Source organism: Lissotriton helveticus, chromosome 1_2, assembly GCF_964261635.1.
Source record: "Lissotriton helveticus chromosome 1_2, aLisHel1.1, whole genome shotgun sequence".
NCBI lineage: Eukaryota > Metazoa > Chordata > Amphibia > Caudata > Salamandridae > Lissotriton > Lissotriton helveticus.
The window spans coordinates 423,142,143-423,161,510 of record NC_136058.1 but is presented as its reverse complement, the minus strand read 5'-3'; the positions used below and the strand labels follow the sequence as shown (position 1 = coordinate 423,161,510).

Below are 19,368 nucleotides of genomic sequence, written 5' to 3'. Positions count from 1 at the left end.
GCTATATAAATGCAAAACCCTCCCTCTTCTCTCCCCCCCACTATCTTTTTTAACCCAACTAACAGACCAACATGTCCAGCTCTCAAATACATTTTATATTTCCCTATACTAATGCACCACTAATCATTTTTGGATCTTGGAGTAGCGGGTTAAATATTTCAGAAGGCAACAATTCGATGAACCAGGCTACCAAGGCACAGGAATGTGGCGGGAGCCTCCAGCTCTGGGTCGGATTCATGTAATGATGCACACGCCGCAGGGAACAGATGCAAGGGGCACATATCGTTCTCGTAAACTACCTTGACCTATATGGTGCAAAAATCTAGGCTCTTTCATTTTTTGTATTAAAACACATAGATATAGAAGACCGACCCCACGCTCTGGACCTCAAGAGAATGGATTCTTAGGCATTCTGAAATTGTTTGTGCAAGGAGGGATTTAAAATTAACTATGTCGTCTGCAAAAGGTCGGAGGGCATGGCATGCATGATTTGGTTCCCATAACTCCTTGCAAGAGGAGCTTGTGAATTTGAGGCTCCACAGACCTGCCATGGGGCTCACTGACTGGTCAGTTCATCTCTCCAAGCTATCACGGAATACATTTCTCCTTGGTTAATGCTTAGAAACCGGCAGACGAGGTACATTTTTCAGGGGCTTGTCGTACTCCAATCTGCCACAGCTTCCAGGCACAGGGTGATTTAAAAAAACACTTTATTAAAAGAACAAAGATCGGTCAGCAGGTTTTACAGCTTTTTGTTAAACATTGAAAAGGTCACAAAGCAAGAAAGGGAAAGGCAGAAAAGGGGAAAGTGATAAAGAGAGACAGCAAGGATAAATAAGCACACGAGCAAGAGTGTGTTCAGAGTTTAAAGCCCTTACTGAAAGCCTCACAGAGCAACGCATGCGGCCTGGCTCAGGCGAGACCTAAAAATGGTGTACGACCCAATATAAGTATAAAGAACGGTTTTAATATACAAAACCATCCAGTGATCATATTAATCTTCATAGAGTGGTTAATTCACTGGTGGTACCAAAAAGAATACATACATAGGAAATATAAGAATCGTTTTAAAAAATCTAGGTTAGACATTTGAACAACTGTGCTAGCGTTACATTTCAAAGCTATTCAGTCCAGGACATACAAACCCGTCCAAACGGGACACAACCATATACTGCATAGTCAATGTCTGTTATTCTTAGTATAGGTGAAAAATAAAATAATTTATAGACAATAATAATATACTGTAGAAAGGTTAATCTGCTGACGTCGGGAAATGTGCCTCAACTCACTGTGGCATGCGGCTCAGGGTGACTCTCTGCCCGAATAAAGAATTATAGAAAGGTGAGCATGGTAAGAAAATAAGTCTTCTGGAAGGCTGTAAAAGTTCTAGGCATTTCAGAACAAGTGTAAAGTAAAGGTGTGCCCATGTATATTAAAAACTGTCCATATACTCATAGGCGGTGTCTGCAATAGTGAATGAGCTATTTTCGTATGGCTGTGAAGTCCCTAATACGTTCTCCGAGCATGTATTCAGATGTCACTAAGGTTTATCGAGACAAGCGGGCAGCGTAATGGTGTTTAAAACTAGGGGGAGATACGCCAAGACCGTGGAGGCAGTCGTGTGTCTGCCTTGAAGTTTGTGTATAAATGTTTTTGATGGCTCGTGCCTCATAACAGGCTTGTGTTGCGGCAGCACAGGGTGAACTAAGGCAGAACCAAGTGCAGTAACTTCCAAAGGAAACATGTGGTGTTATGGGAAAAAAAGACACTTAGAGCTAGTTGGCTTAACACAGCGTGCTTAGATTTAAGAAGCAACTGCCCCAATAAAATATGCAGCGGTAAGGCACGTGATAACACTGCCTAGTTTAAACATAGATGCAGCATTCTTCAAGTTGAAAACTGCGGACGTGTTTGATGTGCACTGCAATAACAAAGCTGCGATGCAGTGGAGGAAATGGGCTTAAAATAGTTGACCTCTGCATGGGGGCAGTGTGCTTTGTTTTCAAGACACAACACCTGCCACATGTGCACTGAGAACTTTCCTACGACATGAGAGAGTGTGCTTTGACACTTCCATATCTTTAACATGAATGTAGCATTCTTTACGTTTTCATAACAAGAAAAAAAAAGAAAAGACGCGTTCAATGCACAAAAGATTCAAGTTAAACAAAAAGGTAGGTTCAGAGACCCATTTCTGTATACAGGGAACGTGCTGCTTCGGTGCAGAAAAAATTACAGATATAACAAACGTAGGGTCAGAGACCCATAACTGTATACGGGGAGCCAGCAATCCGTTATACCACAGCAGACGGAGGACGGTGTCCAGAGTAATCGCTGTTGCTCGAATAGAGGATCCGGAGCTAGCGAAAGCCGAATTTGGTGTGTGGCTACTCAGGTTGTATAATCGCATTACTCTGATGCAGTCAAGTGACCACGAGTACTTGGGAAATGTAGTCCGATGCTGGCAGCATGAATGTGAATAAACGCACACTTAATGCTGGTGGCTTTCTTGCCTCTGTCCCACACAGCCGCTTTTTCACGTGGAATAGAATCACTAAAGACGGGCCTCCATCGAAGTTAAATGCAAATACCACGATGTACTGGCATGTGTTTTTAAAGGGTCAGCGCTGTATAGCCAAGGTCGAAAGACCCATTAGGAAAATCATCACACCCGAAAACCAGATTGCCCATAGTAGAAATGAGTGATGGGTGTGTAAACCATGTCCCTTGTACTACGCATGTATCCTGTTGCAAGCGGTCAGCCCCATATGTCTAAGGGTATAGAGCGGTCAGTGCACCTGAATCAGAGTGCCCAATCTTGTATGGATATGTGTAGGATGTTTGGACCATGTCCAACGGACAGTCTGTTACAGGTATCTGGTGGAGGTAATTTTCTGACCTTATGAGAGTACAATAAAAAAAGCATACATATGAAAATATAGAAAAGAACAGGCAGTGTCCCTTGCATATGTTATAAGGCACCTGGTTATCAGGAGCCATAGTTCTATATGGTTAGCCATACGTATTCTCTTGTATGTTAGGGAACCGGTGGCACTTCACCACACACCCAGAAAAATCGCTCACGTGGAAAAGGTCAAGTCTAATGTGGCCCCCTCCGTCAGAGAAGGGACAACTCCCTTGTTCCTATTGCAACCAATGGAGATTTGGGACTATCCTACATGGACAAGGGAAAATAGTGTTTAGGCACCGTCCTATCCCAATCACTGCTTTTGTTCCCATGGTTTGTCTGTGCCAATTGGGATTTCAGTTATATGTGTGTATCAACAATATTTTGGTCATCTGTCGAGGTGAAGATCAATATATCACTACCATCGGGAAATTGATTTGCAAGAACTAAGAGTGTGGCATGCCAATGACTGCTTCCACAACGACTTCAAGAAAATATTGTACTACCTTGTAGTCCCTATTAAAGTCCACAAACAGAATTCTCATAAAGTAAACAATTGGTTTAATAAGGCATTCAGACTATCACGTAGATATCCTTCACAAAGGACATCTCAGAAATCAGTCTGGACGGAGACTCCAGTCTCCACATAATCACAATGCTCCAGAAAGTCTTTCCTTTACTCCCGGACTCTACTCGCAAAACCTTAGTCCAGGCGTTAGTCATTAGTCGCCTTGACTACTGTAACGGGCTTTTGATCTTAGCTAATGACTCTCTGCTGAGCAGACTTCAAATAGTCCAGAATACTGCAGCTAGACTGGTTCAGAATGCACCTCCTAGGACACCATCGCGCCCCCTACTAGTGAAACTCCACAGGCTGCCCATTCGCCAGCCGATTAGGTTTAAAGTCTGCTGCATTATTCACAAAGCTCCACACGATCTGGGCCCATCCTATCTGGCCGACAAATTTGTTTCCTTAACTCCCTTCGTGCCCTGCGTTCCAGTAGTAAAAACCTTCTTGAAGTACCTATCATCAAGAGGACAACATTGGGAGGGAAGGCTCTCTCCCATCTCGGTCCTCGTTTATGGAACAAACTTCCTGACTCTCTCAGACTCTGTTCGGAACATTCGACATAGAGGAAACTGTTAAAAACGTTCTTGTTTCTGTCCTACTAACCATGTCAGTCCAAAACCCTCCTTAGTATCCGCCAAAGCGCAGAGATACTCCTTCGGGAGTCGATTCCAGCGCTATACAAACCTAAAAATAAATAAATACAAAAGAAGAAGGGGGAAAGAGATGAGTAATGCACTTCATGAATCTGTTAGCAATAGGATCGATGGCCATGCTCAAGAGCTCGGGGCACCAGACTCTTTGTGCCCAGTCTGGAGCCACAAGAATGACTTGGGGTCAGTCGCGTTTGATCTTCTTCAGCAATTTTGGCAGAAGTGGTACAGGCAGAAAGGCATACAGGGGGTTGCAACTCCAATTGTGACGAAAAGCGCTGACGAGCGAGAGCCGCCTTGAAAGCTCCAACACGCAGAACTGCTAACATTGTGTGTTCTCTTCGGTGGCGAATAGATCTAACCAAGGCTCTCCCCACTGCTAAAAGAAACCTTGCACCACCTTCGAGTAAAGACGCCATTCGTGATCCATCATGCACCAGCGGCGGAGTTTGTCCGCCCTGGCGTTCAGGGAACGTGCTAGGTGTTGAACCACCAGAGGTATGCCCTGATGTTCCATCCATGTCCAAGGAGAAGAGCCTCTTGACATAAGGTCCACGACCCGACCATGCCCAGTTTGTTGCAGTACCACATGGCGGTGGTGTTGTCCGTGAACACCTGCACCACTCTTCCTTTGACAGAAAGACGGAATGCCTTCAGTGCAAGGCGAATCGCCCGGAGCTCCAGAGGGTTGATGTGGTGGCTGGACCCCACCAGAGACAAGAGGCCTTTGATCTCCGCCATTCCCTTATGGCTGCCCTAACCCAGGAGTGACGCATCCGTCACTACTGTGAACTCAGGTTGGGGAAGGTAGAGGGATCTGCTGTTGACACAATCCTGGTTCGTGAACCACCACTGCAACTGACTTGCAGTCCCCTCCGAAATCTGAACGTCATCGGACCCTGGTGCTGCGCCCACTGGAACTTCAGGTCCCACTGCAGAGCACGTATATACCATCTGGCATGATGCACCAGCAGTATGCAGGAGGCCATGAGGCCCAGCAGCATCAGGGTCATTCTCACCGAACAACAGGATGGAGGCTGAAACATCGGTATCATAGCCCGAATATACTGGGCTTGCTGGTAGGGAGGATAGACCCAAAACTGTGCTGTGTCCAGAACCGCTCCGATGAAAAGGAGCTTATCGGAGGGAATCAGGTGCGGCTTCAGCACGTTAACTGAGAACCCCAGCAAATGCGGGAAGTACGTCGTAGTCGGGAGCCTTCAACAGCCAGTCGTCGAGATAGGGGAATACTGGAACCCCTGATCTGCGCAGATGAGCAGCGATCACCGCCATCACTTTCGTGAACACCCGGGGGAGGGGTGGGCTGGTAAGGTCAAAGGGGAGCATGGTAAACTGAAAATGCGTGTGGCCTACCGTGTACCGTAGGTAATGCCGATGGGCAGGCAAGACGAGATGTGAAAGTAAGTGTCCTGCAAGTCCAACGCTACCATCAAATCTCCAGGATCGAAGGCAGACAAGACCTGAGCCAAGGTTAACAACTTGAACTTCTCCTTTCGGAGAAAGCGGTTGATGTCCCTGAGGACTAAGCTAGGATGCAGGCCTTTGTCCTTCTTGGGTACCAAGAAGTAGTGGGAGTAGCAACCCCGACCTACTTCTGGCACAGGGACGCGTTTGACAAAGAGATCCATAACTTCCTGGAAGAGAAGGGCCAAATGATGGGATGAAATCACCACAAACGGCATGACCCTTACGCACTCCGCTGCTTGCGGAACTCCGCATAGACCGCCAGAGTTTTTTTGTCACTTTGCGGAGTTCCTCACTGAGGAACTCCGCATAGGCTTAACCTTATCATGAAAAAATAGATATCAGTTATATGTTAAGAAACAAGGGTGAGTAGAAACCTTTTAGGTGGAGTAAAATTTAAGACATTATTATTGTGATTTTTGTTGGGCAATTAGTTGATTTTTGCAAGCACTAACACTTCTCTGTGTAAAGTAAAGACCTTGAGATTTTTGTAACTTTCAGATACTCAAATTGTGGATTCTGTTGCAATTAAAAATATTTCCAGGCCTGAAATTTCTTTGGAGGTTACATGCGGGCAGCCTAGGTTATCCTGCAAGAGTTTCTTGATGAATTCTATTGCAACTACAATATGTGCTCTCTCATGTAAAGTCAGGTTGTTAGAAGCTTTTCTGCAACTCAAGATACGCCTTACTGAACACATATTGGATAATCCAGACTGGCAAAGAGGACTGCTAGTTTATAAGCGATTTATCGATGATATATTCATCATGTGGAAAGGCAAGAAAGAAGAATTGACAGCCAACATAGAGATTAAACTTGGTACATGGCAGAATTAAGTTTACACATGTGATAGATCAGCAACAATTATCCTTTTTGGATGTGAAAGTCTCCATCATACAGGGTCAAATTTGCACCAATGTGCATATAAAAGAAACAGATCGCAACAGTGGGTTGCATTACTTAAGCTTTCATCACCAGGCTTTGAAGCAACATTTACCAATGTCCCAATTCATCCGTTACAAAAGGATCACATCAGACACCAAGGATGCTTCCGAAACTATTGACAGACAGATCGTAAAATACAAAAAAAGAGGTTATCCCAATCAACTTCTACAAGAGTCTAAAACAAAAGTCATGGTTCTAACAAGAGAGTCCCTACTAACTAAAAAAGACAAAACGGACCAAAAACTCACAGTGTGTGTATTGAAATATTCCATGCAGTCAGCACAAATCACTAACATTATGAGAAAACATTGGGCTATCATCACTCAAGAACCCGATCTACAGCCTTTGTTTGCTGAACGGATAACATTTGCATACAATAGATCTAAGAACTTAAAAGAATTGTTGAAGCGTAAAAGAAAGGATCCCATGGAGCCAATGTACAAAGGGATGCGCAAATGTGAAAACTGCACGCACTGCAACAACGTAATAACAGGATCATCCTTCACACATCCCAGAACGGGACAAGTAATACAATTGAAACATTCAAGTACGTGCGACACCAAAGGAGTCATTTATGGCATTAAATGTCCTTGTGGTAAGTTATACCTTGGACAGACAGAGCGCAAAGTCAAGGTAAGAATAACCGAACACAAGAGTAATATTCGGTTAAAAAACTTGAAATCAACTGTGGCAGCACATTGGACTGAGACAGGACATAATATTGCTCAATTACGCTTCACCATATTAGAAGTGGTAAAAGCGCGCTCAGATGCTGACACACACAAAATGAGATTAAGATCTGAATATTTTTGGATGAAAAAAATGGGGAGTCTTCAGCCAGATGGGCTCAATGACAGATTGGAACTAGCATGTTTCTTATAAACTGTGGAGTATAACATTGGATTTGTCCTGACAGAGCTCCGGTGGACAGTGCTTTTTTTGGTAGCTCATTGAGATCACCACATAAACTAATATGGACTGTGTTTGAACAATATGCATAGGGCACTAAAGTTACGTCATCTTCATTAATCTTTCACTTATTTTTTGTTTTTTAAACCTGTTGTATATGCTTAACAGAACATATCACATGTACTGAAAGAAGGACTAGACACTCACTATAAGACTTTTGCCCTTCTTAAAATGGCCGACACTTTTGACACCGTGATGTTAATGATTTGAAATGAATAGAGTGAATATAATGTTTAGGCACCTATGTTTAATTATACCAGGCATACTGTTAACCCGTTGAGAATTATGACATTCAATCTCGTAAGATACCGATTGTTTACGTAGTTATAATAGGAAAGCTTCGTGCACACATAATATTATTTTTCTAGTTTAATTTAGATGATAACATTTCTACTTTAGATTGATATGAAGCGAATAGACATGCAACCTAGATTGTTAGTTCATATTTTGGTTAAACAGAAATCATCATAACATTCACAAAAGGTAGCGACCATGTGACCGCACGTCTAACCAATCAGAGTAGCTACAAGTTTAGAATTCGAAATACGAGCTCTACGCGGCAGGGATTGAATGAGACGGCAGGAGGCTTGAACGCCAAACATTTCAGTGAGTAACGGACTTGAAACGCTAAGTAACCATGTGAAAAAAAAGGCATTGAGATCGCGTCATTTATGTTAACAACGCAGGTTTTCACAGATTTTCCATGTGTAACTTTGGAGTGCCAAGATCACGCTGTGCATATTTAACAGGAGATAGGCAGTGATATGAATAACGTTTGTTTCATGTGATATATCTTTTGATTTTTGTATAACCAGTAAGGCTATGATGGTATACGTATTTTGTAAACCAGATGAACACAACTTTGGGCTCATTATGTATTCTTTGTTCTTTTCATAGAGACCCCCGACGAAGGGTCCATTTGTACCCGAAATGCATTGGGTTAATGTGAAATGTTGAAATAATGGAACCTGCTATTATTTGGAAAAAATGAATTTAATGAGAAATTATCATTAAAAACCATACAGAAAGATGATACAAAGGAAAACGCATTTAAAGATTCTTTATTGAACAATGATGATGTAAACAAGAGGACTGATATTGGTCCATGAAAAAAGTGTGCACACCTTGAACTTGAGAGCAGCACTCCCGCTCTCACCTATCTTCACTCTCTCATGTAAAGTCAGGTTGTTAGAAGCTTTTCTGCAACTCAAGATACGCCTTACTTTTCACCTGGTGTGGATGTATTTCTCATGTTTAGCGATATCTCCTTTCTGAGTATAACGTTCTGGCTTTTCCCTCCTGTATATGGCTTTAGTCCAGTGTGAATTCTCTCATGTGAAATGACATTGTATTCAAGACTAAACCTTATCTGACATTCGAACACCCCCGTGTGAGTTCGCTCATGTCAAGTGAGAAGTAATTTGTAACCAAAACATTGCTTGCATTTCGAGCACTCATAAGGTTTTTCCCCAGAGTGGGATCTCTCATGAAGCATAACACTGTCTTTCAGATTCAACCTTTTATGGCATAAGGATTTTCTCTAGTGTGCAGTTTCTCATGGTGAAATAGCGTTTTTCTCTGTAGCTTTTCTGGCATCCAGAGCATTCATAAAGTTTTTCATCAGTATGGAGTCGCTTATGGTTAGTGAGGCTGTGCCTATCAAAAAGGAATTTCTGGCATTCACAGAAATTGGTAATGTTTTTCCCTTGTGTGCGTCTGCTCATGTAGAGTGAGATTGAGTTTAAAATGTATGCTTTTCTGGCATTCGGAGAACTGATTATTTTGATGGTGTGTTTTCTTATGGCGCTAGTAACCATCTCTACCTCTGAAACTTTTCTGGCATTCAGAGCACTGATAATTTTATTCCCCAGTGTGGATTCTCACATGTTCAGTGAGATGGGATTTTTGGCTGAAACATTTTTGGCATTCGGAGCACTGATAAGGATTTTCCCCAGTGTGGATTCTTATATGCTGAGTGAGACTGCTTTTTAGAATGAAACATATCTGGCATTCAGAGCACTGATAAGGTTTTTCCCCAGTGTGGATTCTTACATGCTCAGTGAGACTGCTTTTTTGAATGAAACATATCTGGCATTCGGAGCACTGATAAGGTTTTTCCCCAGTGTGGATTCTTACATGCTCAGTGAGATGGCTTTTTTGAATGAAACATATCTGGCATTCAGGACACTGATAAGGTTTTTCCCCAGTGTGGATTCTTATATGCTCAGTGAGATGGCTTTTTTGACTAAAACGTATCTGGCATTCAGAGCACTGATAAGGTTTTTCCCCAGTGTGGATTCTTATATGCTCAGTGAGATTGCTTTTTTGACTGAAACATATCTGGCATTCAGAACACTGATAGGGTTTTTCCCCAGTGTGGATTCTTATATGTTCAGTGAGATTGCATTTTTGACTGAAACATTTGTGGCATTCAGAGCACTGATAAGGTTTTTCCCCAGTGTGGGTTCTTATGTGCTGAGTGAGACTGCTTTTTTCACTGAAACATTTGTCGCATTCAGTGCACCGATAACGTTTTACCCAAGTGTGGGTCCTTGTATGTTTAGTGAGTCTCATTTTGTTACTGAAACATCTCTGGCATTCAGAGCACTGATAAGGTTTTTCCCCAGTGTGGAATCTCACATGTGCAGTTAGAAGTGATTTAAGTTTGAAATGTTTTGGGCATTCAGTGCACCGATAACGTTTTACCCAAGTGTGGGTCCTTGTATGTTTAGCGAGTCTCATTTTGTCACTGAAAGGTTTTTCCCCAGTATGGAATCTCACATGTGCAGTTAGAAGTGATTTAAGTTGGAATTGTTTTGGGCATTCGGAGCACTGAGAAGGTTTTTCCCCAGTGTGGGTTCTTATATGCAGCGTGAGATGTCTTTTTTTATTGAAACATTTCTGGCATTCAGAGCACTGATAAGGTTTTTCCCCAGTGTGGATTCTCACATGTGCAGTTATAAGTGATTTAAGTTTGAAATGTTTTGGGCATTCAGAGCACTGATAACGTTTTTCCACAGAGTGGGTTAATTCATGTCGATATAGACTCGCTTTGATACTAAACCTTTTCTGACATTCAGAGCACTGAAAAGGTTTTTCCCCAGTGTGGATTCTCATATGCTCAGTGAGATAAGATTTACGCCTGAAACTTTTTTGGCATACTTTGCACGGAGAGTGTTTTACCCCAGTGTGGATTCTCATATGCTCAGTGAGATAAGATTTCTGCCTGAAACTTTTTTGGCATACTTTGCACTGAGAGTGGGTTCCCCCTGTGTGCATTCTGTCAAATTCTGTGAGATAAGATTTATGGCTGTATCTTTTTGGGCACAGGTAACTTTTTCCCCTAACTTCGGTTATTTTGCCTCGATTTTAGAGTCGGGCTTGTTTAGATAATGTTCAGCACTTATCTCTAAAAGAAATTGTGTGCAATCTTCTCAACACTTGAATTGAGCAAAAAAAACGTCGGGAAGCAGTCCTGTAACACCTGTTGAAATTTTTCTAACAGATAATAGTCTTTAGGTAATAGCCTCTCCAGCAGCAACTTAATTTGTGACTGAAGTTTTTCTCAAATCTATTTGTATAGGTTCTTAGCAATGCAATAATAAGGTGTTAGTCTGATATTTAATGATTAAACCGATAAGTACCTTTTTGCACTGATGTAATGGCAGTAACTGAGGGCGTTAGAACGTGCAGAGTACTATTGTGGATCATTAGTCGCAGAACATCAGTTCCTTCTACCCTTTCTATGTTTGGTGTAAGGTTAAGGTTTGTAGTTCTGAGGATGAGGATTTATTTACATTAGATATAGCGCAACGGTGCTCCTTTAATCCATTTTTATATTTAACAGTTTTACATATCACTCCTGCACAACAGATAATGTTGAGGCGATTTACATAGAATTACAGAACAGTACACAATAAAAAGGAAACAATCTGAGATGGTCATTAACACAATAAAGTGGTGAATTTTTAAGGTTTTCGCAAGAGTGAGCAGAGTGGGTCAAGGTGTTATATCCCAAGGCAGATAGTCTCAAACTTGCGTAACTGGTTAAAAACGGCTGTTGAACAAAGGTGATTTTCCAATCTTTTGGTTGTTAACGTGTCAGCTTCAGAGTCTTCTTTCAGCATCTTTTCTTTGATGGTATCCAGAAGAAACCTTTAGTTGTAACTTTCTTTTATGTAGTGTGTGCTTCCTCTCTAGAATTACATGGTGCTTTAGATGAACGTTATTCTGTCATGCTGAGGCAATTTGTCTTTCTGATAATGTTTCAGATGAGGATGCTGAAGCGGTCTTTCTACATTATATCTGATGCTGTGTGCACAGATATGGCTTTGCTCTGGGTTGATGAAATGCAAAATTAGAGACTTCACTTACAGGTATAGTACTTTCCTCGCCACACTTAGATTTTTGGAAATTGTTTAAACGTAGAATGCTGGATGACCTTCAGTTTTTCAAAATAATCCTTCTTATGGCACTGACATTCAGTTGCTTAGTGCTAAATCTTGCTTTCTTCATCCGTAATTTTAATCACCTATAGTATTAAAATTAAATAGTTAATACATGTACATTTCAAAAAATATAATTTACAAGCCAAATCAATGCAGAATTTTGAATATGCTGAGCTGTTTTTCAGACAGAGCAGGGTGTAGAATGGTAGCATGAGAGTACTTGGATGTAGGAGTGAGGTTTTGTAGAATTTTCAACATTTTATTAAGCTCACAAAGGATACATGTACCCTATGCAGTTGCAACATAGAATCCCAAAGGCAGATATGAAAGTCATATTGACTGGCACCAAACAGATATTAAAAAAATATATACTATTAATTAAATTGTAATGCAGATTTCTGGGAAGGGAATGACTCCCCTACGGACAACAGGCGTTTTCCCCTGCCCTGAGTTACCACCTACTTGTATCTGGTTTCCTGACTTTTGAGTTTTGGCCTCTGCCTCAAGCACATCTAGTGTGTGCTGCGAGGACTATGCCTAGACCTATCCCTCAACTATGGTCCAGAGTGTGAATCAAGGGCAATGAAATTAAGGCGTACTTTCATGTGTTCATTTTATTCCACCTTTTTCTGCACCCGGATTTACTGGGTGCAGAAAACCAGGACAGAATCTTTTTCCAGATAGAAAACTTAGACTGAAAAGATGCATAAGACTCTGGGTGCAGCAGAAGCAGCCAAGACTTATGCTGTTTTTTTCACTAACTGGGGGAAACACACAATTCTTCCCTCTGTTGGTGTTCACAGTTGTTGTCGGCCTGTGATACGGTGTTGAGTGCAGAGCGTATCGATTAGAGCCGAGGGGCTGAGCCGAGGAGGAGTTGACGAGCAAGCGGAGGAGCCTGGGATGACTGCCAGGGTTTGTTTTGTGACCGGTTCCCGCTTCACCCGCGTCCTGTTATAAGGGCGCTTTAAGTTCTACGGATCTGCGATGGAGGCAGGAACGGCCTCTGCCGGCACAGCGGTGCTAAGGCGCTGCTGGTGCTGCTTGTGCGGCGGCTGCTACAGGGCACCCAGGAGCACAGAGGAGCCTTGGCCTGCCACCTGATTTATGTCAAAAATGTGTTTACTAATTTTTTTTTCTGCTGTCCACAGGCAAAAATTACATCATCACTTGGTCCCACGCAGGGGATCAGAAAGACTCAACAGAATTATAACAGGTGGACAAAGTGCATTGATCAATATAAATTAGCTCCTCCTCTTATTAGATAAGCCAAATGAAAGATACAGCTTCTAAGTGCCCAGGAGCTGAGAGAGAGAGATAAAGAAGATCATGCAACTTTGCTAAGCCAGCAGATAGGTCTAAAGAAAACTCAACGTCCTTCTGTAACGGTAATTTCTCCAGGTTTCTCCACCGAGGTGTTGTATGTGGAATAGCCAAAAGGCGTGGAAAAACTCATCCTAACATGGGATAAGTAATTATGAATCTAACAAGAAACAAAGAAAAAAAAAAACAACAAAAAACACTCCTCACCTCACCCGTGGTGGTGGCGTGTTCATACTAACGAGAGGTTGGTCGACACTGGGATTGTGATCAAAACTGGAAGAGATGGCGGGCTCTGATGGTGGAGGGACACACCGCAGACGGACGGCCCTGGGAGAGGAATGAGACAAGGGGGCCCCATCTAAATTCACAATTCTTATCATCATCCCTGAAAATATCAGCCATACGTTCTAGGCTATTCAGAAAAGGGGGTGGTGATGAACAGAGTGTCTGAATTAAGCAGACCACTCTTACTCAGTCCAAAGATCAGGGCTTGATCCATCACCGTTATTTATCTCACTGCACCATCCCAGCTCAGAACCTGGCTATATGCAAATCAGTCTGTCCCTGGCCCAGTGCATCATGGGAACAGGGCAGACTAAACTACCAAGCCAATTCTTCACCAGAAAGGAGACAAGCTACCGGGGACCGGTTTCTGGCATTTCAGCCGTCTTCGGCCCGGCTTGTTTGAATCCTGATAGTGCAGTGAGAAAGGGACTCATGTCTGAGTATACCCTGCCACACCTATAGTGGCCAAAAACGATTCAGAAAAGGGGGTGGTGATGAACAGAGTGTCCGAATTAAGCAGACCACTCTTACCCAGTTCAAAGATCAGGGCTTGATCCATCACCGTTATTTATCTCACTGCACCATCCCAGCTCAGAACCTGGCTATCTGCAAATCAGTCTGTCCCTGGCCCAGTGCATCATGGGAACAGCGCAGACTAAACTACCAAGCCAACTCTTCACCAGAAATGAGACAAGCTACCGGGGACCGGTTTCTGGCATTTCAGCCGTATTCGGCCCGGCTTGCTTGAATCCTGATGGTGCAGTGAGAAAGGGACTCATGTCTGAGTATATCCTGCCACACCTATAGTGGCCAAAAACGATTCAGAAAAGGGGGTGGTGATGAACAGAGTGTCTGAATTAAGCAGACCACTCTTACCCAGTCCAAAGATCAGGGCTTGATCCATCACCGTTATTTATCTCACTGCACCATCCCAGCTCAGAACCTGGCTATATGCAAATCAGTCTGTCCCTGGCCCAGTGCATCATGGGAACAGGGCAGACTAAACTACCAAGCCAATTCTTCACCAGAAAGGAGACAAGCTACCGGGGACCGGTTTCTGGCATTTCAGCCGTCTTCGGCCCGGCTTGCTTGAATCCTGATAGTGCAGTGAGAAAGGGACTCATGTCTGAGTATACCCTGCCACACCTATAGTGGCCAAAAACGATTCAGAAAAGGGGGTGGTGATGAACAGAGTGTCTGAATTAAGCAGACCACTCTTACCCAGTCCAAAGATCAGGGCTTGATCCATCACCGTTATTTATCTCACTGCACCATCCCAGCTCAGAACCTGGCTATGCAACTTTGCTAAGCCAGCAGATAGGTCTAAAGAAAACTCAACGTCCTTCTGTAACGGTAATTTCTCCAGGTTTCTCCACCGAGGTGTTGTATGCGGAATAGCCAAAAGGCGTGGAAAAACTCATCCTAACATGGGATAAGTAATTATGAATCTAACAAGGAACAAAGAAAAAAAAAACAACAAAAAACACTTCCCACCTCACCCGTGGTGGTGGCGTGTTCATACTAACGAGAGGTTGGTCGACACTGGGATTGTGATCAAAACTGGAAGAGATGGCGGGCTCTGATGGTGGAGGGACACACCGCAGACGGACGGCCCTGGGAGAGGAATGAGACAAGGGGGGCCCATTTAAATTCAAAATTCTTATCCTCATCCCTGAAAATATCAGCCATACGTTCTGGGCTAAGCAGTCTCCAAAGACGAGAGTGCCATAGGAAAATAGCTGGAGCCTCCCTTCTCTTCCAGGCGGCTGTCAGGGTGACCTTAGCTGCCCCACACGCACCACTCTTAAAGTATGGGACTCAATTTCGGGCGACATCGGGGATGGACTTCTTTTCCATTCCCATTTACTCCAATCCATTTCAATCCAGCTTTCCCCCCGGCCCAACATGAGGGACCCTTTGATGCCTGGAGAAGGGGAGGCTGCTTAGCTCTAATACATTGGTTCCACAATTTTGATCCCCTTACTTTTGATCAATGTCAAAGGGACTTTGTATTGAAGAACACGGAAAGATATCAGTATATCCAGTAAATGCACTGGGCCCTCACACCTCAGATACGGGAGGCTGCTACTCGACCTCACACAAAATTTGAGGCCTTTCTCACCAAGACTGCTAACATGAAAGGGGTGATCTCATTTATCTATAGCTTCCTCCTTAAAACAGTGCTTTCCACACCCCCCCGGTATATGTCTATGTGGGAAGACTTAATTCACCGTCCTATTTCCGATGAGGAATGGACGCATTTATGGTCCGACATCGCACGCTTCAATCATTCCTCAGAACTCAGGGAACTGCCGAGCCAAGGAGTGGAGGGAAGTGCATACATCTGCCGTCTGTAGGTGGACTGGCTCTGGATTCCGCTCTTGCTCCTGAACGATTGCCAGCATTCTCCCTTGTACTCTTGACAGCGATGAAAAGCAACGAACAAGGAATGAACAGTGAGTGGTGAGTGACAAGTGACAAGAGATGTGTGGCATATGGCGAGTAGTTAAGGTTGATCGGTCCATAAGTCGCTGAGCCATTTCAGTCTGTAATAAGTCTGTAATACACAATCTGAGAAATTATGCAAAGGGGAAAGTGACAATAGACTTTAACCCTGTTGAAGCACCCCTCAACCCCTGAATTACTCTGCATGCCTAGACTACAGCCCTACCCGGAGATCGGATATTAATCAATCGATTAATTAATTAGTTAATTAAATAGGTAACAAGCAGCACCAGCGGGTTCTGTACTGAGGTGTGCTTTGGGGGTGTTTTCCTTCGGAGGTGTTAGGAGGCGTTTTTGTCCAATCAAAGCACCCTTTGGTCTTGTCATTGGCCCGTTTGATTCTCTGAAAGAAGCAAGACTTCTTCACCTTAGAGGGTGTATTATGAGGTCAGGAAAGGAGCAGCCACCTTTTCCTCCTTTCAAAAGGAAAAGAAAAATACAACAAACACTAATATTAGATATGTTTAAAATAAAACAGACAGGTGACGTATAGTCCTTTAAATCATCTAAGGTCCATACATTTGGGAAATTGGGAAAGTCGCCGTCAAAGTTTGATTTTATGAAAGATCCAACCGGTGCTATGCTAACATTGCTAACTAACCAATGTGATCTTCAAACTCTGATTAAACCACTGAGTAGAAAAAATATTATATCCCCTAAGCAAGGAGTAAGTGAACCAGGCCACCCTGAGTCTGAAGCTGAAGTCTAACGAATGTCAAATTCAACTAAGGACCAAGTCAACCATTGGGATGAAATAACGGACCGAGAGATGTTAACTATTCCACTTACTGGTCGTTCACAACAAGAGGACGCAAAATGCACAAATTTAACAATGGGAGATACTCAGCAATTACTACCAACTAGGCATCCAATGCCAATAGAAGTGCAAGTGAAAATCAGAACAGCTCACGGGATAGAGGAACCATCTAATTTAGGACAAATAAATCAACGAGAGCAAGAAGTTCCAAATGAACTAAATGGTGGGGTGAAAATCATAAAGGACGCCAATACAGCACTGAAATTGGATCTTACTCTGTCTAAAATAAATTCAGTTAAAAAACAGGACCAGCCGAAATGTAATCAAAATAACAGATCTCAAATTAATAAGGACGAATACAACAGCAACCCAGAAACTCTGCAGCGTTGGAGTACTCCGTATCAAAAAGACATTTTGAATAGTAGTCCACAATTCATTAATTCTTGTGACGAGAGACATGATTTTCTAGGACCACAAAAAGAGGAGTATAAGGACCTATCATTCATAAATGGGCAACACCATAACCCAGGTACTCAGGTACCAGCAGAGGGAATGCTGGAGCAATTTGGGATTTATTCTTCAAAACCTCGCAATTAACTCTGGAAGCTTTAACATATAAGTCCAACAAAAAGGAGGGCCAAATAGATCTCTTGAGTGCTACGGCATCCTCTGTTGCCAGAACTGAGCAGAAGATAACAACACAAAATATTCTAATAGTAAGGGCACAATCTCAGCCAATATTTACGTATGCAGAGTGTAGTTGTGCCCCACTAATTAACAAACTGGCTACCATTCCGGATATTTTATAAACAATAATTGACGATGTAAAAGGGAATTTTCCTTATGTGGGAATTCAACCTATCAAGACCGACTGCCCCTCTAAAGATACAATAAAATGTAAAGACAATACTGTTGTTGTTAAAGATAAAATAGATGATAAAACAAAAGATCAAGAAGTGATAAACCTATGCTCGACACAATCAACAATGACAGACGCAGCTCCGGAAGTTTAACTATCAAAAAGTCAGAGGAAAAAACAATGGAAAGCAAGAAATAAAGCTTCTAAAAGTGAAAAAAAAATACAAATGCATCAGATATAGTGAGATTGAACACTGGAAACAACCATGACCAAATATCATATTGTGAAGGTGAGGGTAAAGAAATGTCTCCAACAAAACCCTTTTACCCTCTATTTAATAAAGATCTATCGGAGGTACAAGCAGTTATGAAAAATAAATACCTAAACAAGCAAGCTGATAGTATAAAAATGATAGAGTATGGGAAAATTCAGTCCTTAGAAATGCTGCAAGTGGAGGAATGTAATAAGCAGGTGGAGAATAAGCCATCACAATTGGAAACAAATAGAGCAAAGAGTGAGAGTATCAGAGGGGATGAAACGAATAGAGATTTGTTAAAAACCTGGAAGGATATTAAATTACCACAAGATCTGGGAACCGAAACGAAGCAGTTACATAAACATCGACAATCATGGTCTCAAACTGTTAATAATCATAATAGAAGGTTAATTGAGCATGCTCAAGGTGAAAATAGCCTGCAACAAATTAAATTAAATGACCCAGATTAAAAAGAAGTAGTGGTGCAGGTAATTTCTACGCCGGAATATAAATCTAGGGGTAATAATGATATCATGACTCGTGGGAACATATTAAAATTGTGTAATGGTATACCCTCATTAAAGAAAATTAAATGTACCGACATGGAATCAATTGAATTCCACACATCAAGAATAATAATCGCAAATCAACATTAGTAATTTGGACATCTTCTACTGCCGCCAGCCTTATTATGGAAGAACATAATCTCTTTCAGGACTGGGGAATAAAAATAACAACTCCCCTGCAACCTTCCTATCCTAGCCCTTTTGTTTCAACAAAATTACAAAATCATAACCAAAGAGAACCGATAATAATAAGAAATACTCAATATTAAAAAACCCACAGGTATGACCAACGGGCATCTTTTAAAATTGTTAGAGGTAAAAAAAGTAGACCTATTATTTGACACTGTCAAATTAGGTTGGCTAACAGCAGCCCTCCATAATGTCAGGCAGGACTGACATCTACAATCTGAAGTTTTTTTAAGGGGGCCAACAATTATGAATAAAAGGGTCAGATTATGTTCGTGGAATATAAATGGGGTTCAAGTAAAGATTCAGAATAACAAACTCGCTACTTTGTGCTGTTTTCAAATCATTTGTTTACAAGAGACTTGGGCTTTAGTTCTTTTTAGATTGGAAGGGTATAGGGTTATTATTCATTAGCTAAGAGAACAAGTAACTATGGCAGACCTTGTAGGGGTTTGGCTCTTTTTATATCAACTGAGCTAAAAATGGAAAGTGAAATGGACGTTCCAAGTCAAAAGGATTATCTAATTGTCAAAATACGATACAAGGAACAAATTATAATTACATCTCTTGTAGTAATCAACGTATATAATTACGAACAACAATGGCCACCAATTTGATAATTACTGAGATTATTATTACCGGTGATTATAACATG

At 42.1% G+C, this 19,368-nt stretch overlaps 1 long non-coding RNA gene across 1 annotated transcript in view; it reads right to left on the bottom strand.

Moving 5' to 3' along the window:
• Positions 1–553: 553 nt before the first annotated feature.
• LOC144807996 (uncharacterized) overlaps positions 554–19,368 on the bottom strand; it is a 98,769-nt gene continuing 79,954 nt past the window's right edge. The window contains exons 3-4 of the long non-coding RNA XR_013606557.1: positions 11,903–12,059; positions 554–678 (exon numbers count right to left, since the gene is read on the bottom strand). This is a non-coding gene — a long non-coding RNA (uncharacterized LOC144807996). The remainder of the gene's footprint in view (positions 679–11,902; positions 12,060–19,368) is intronic.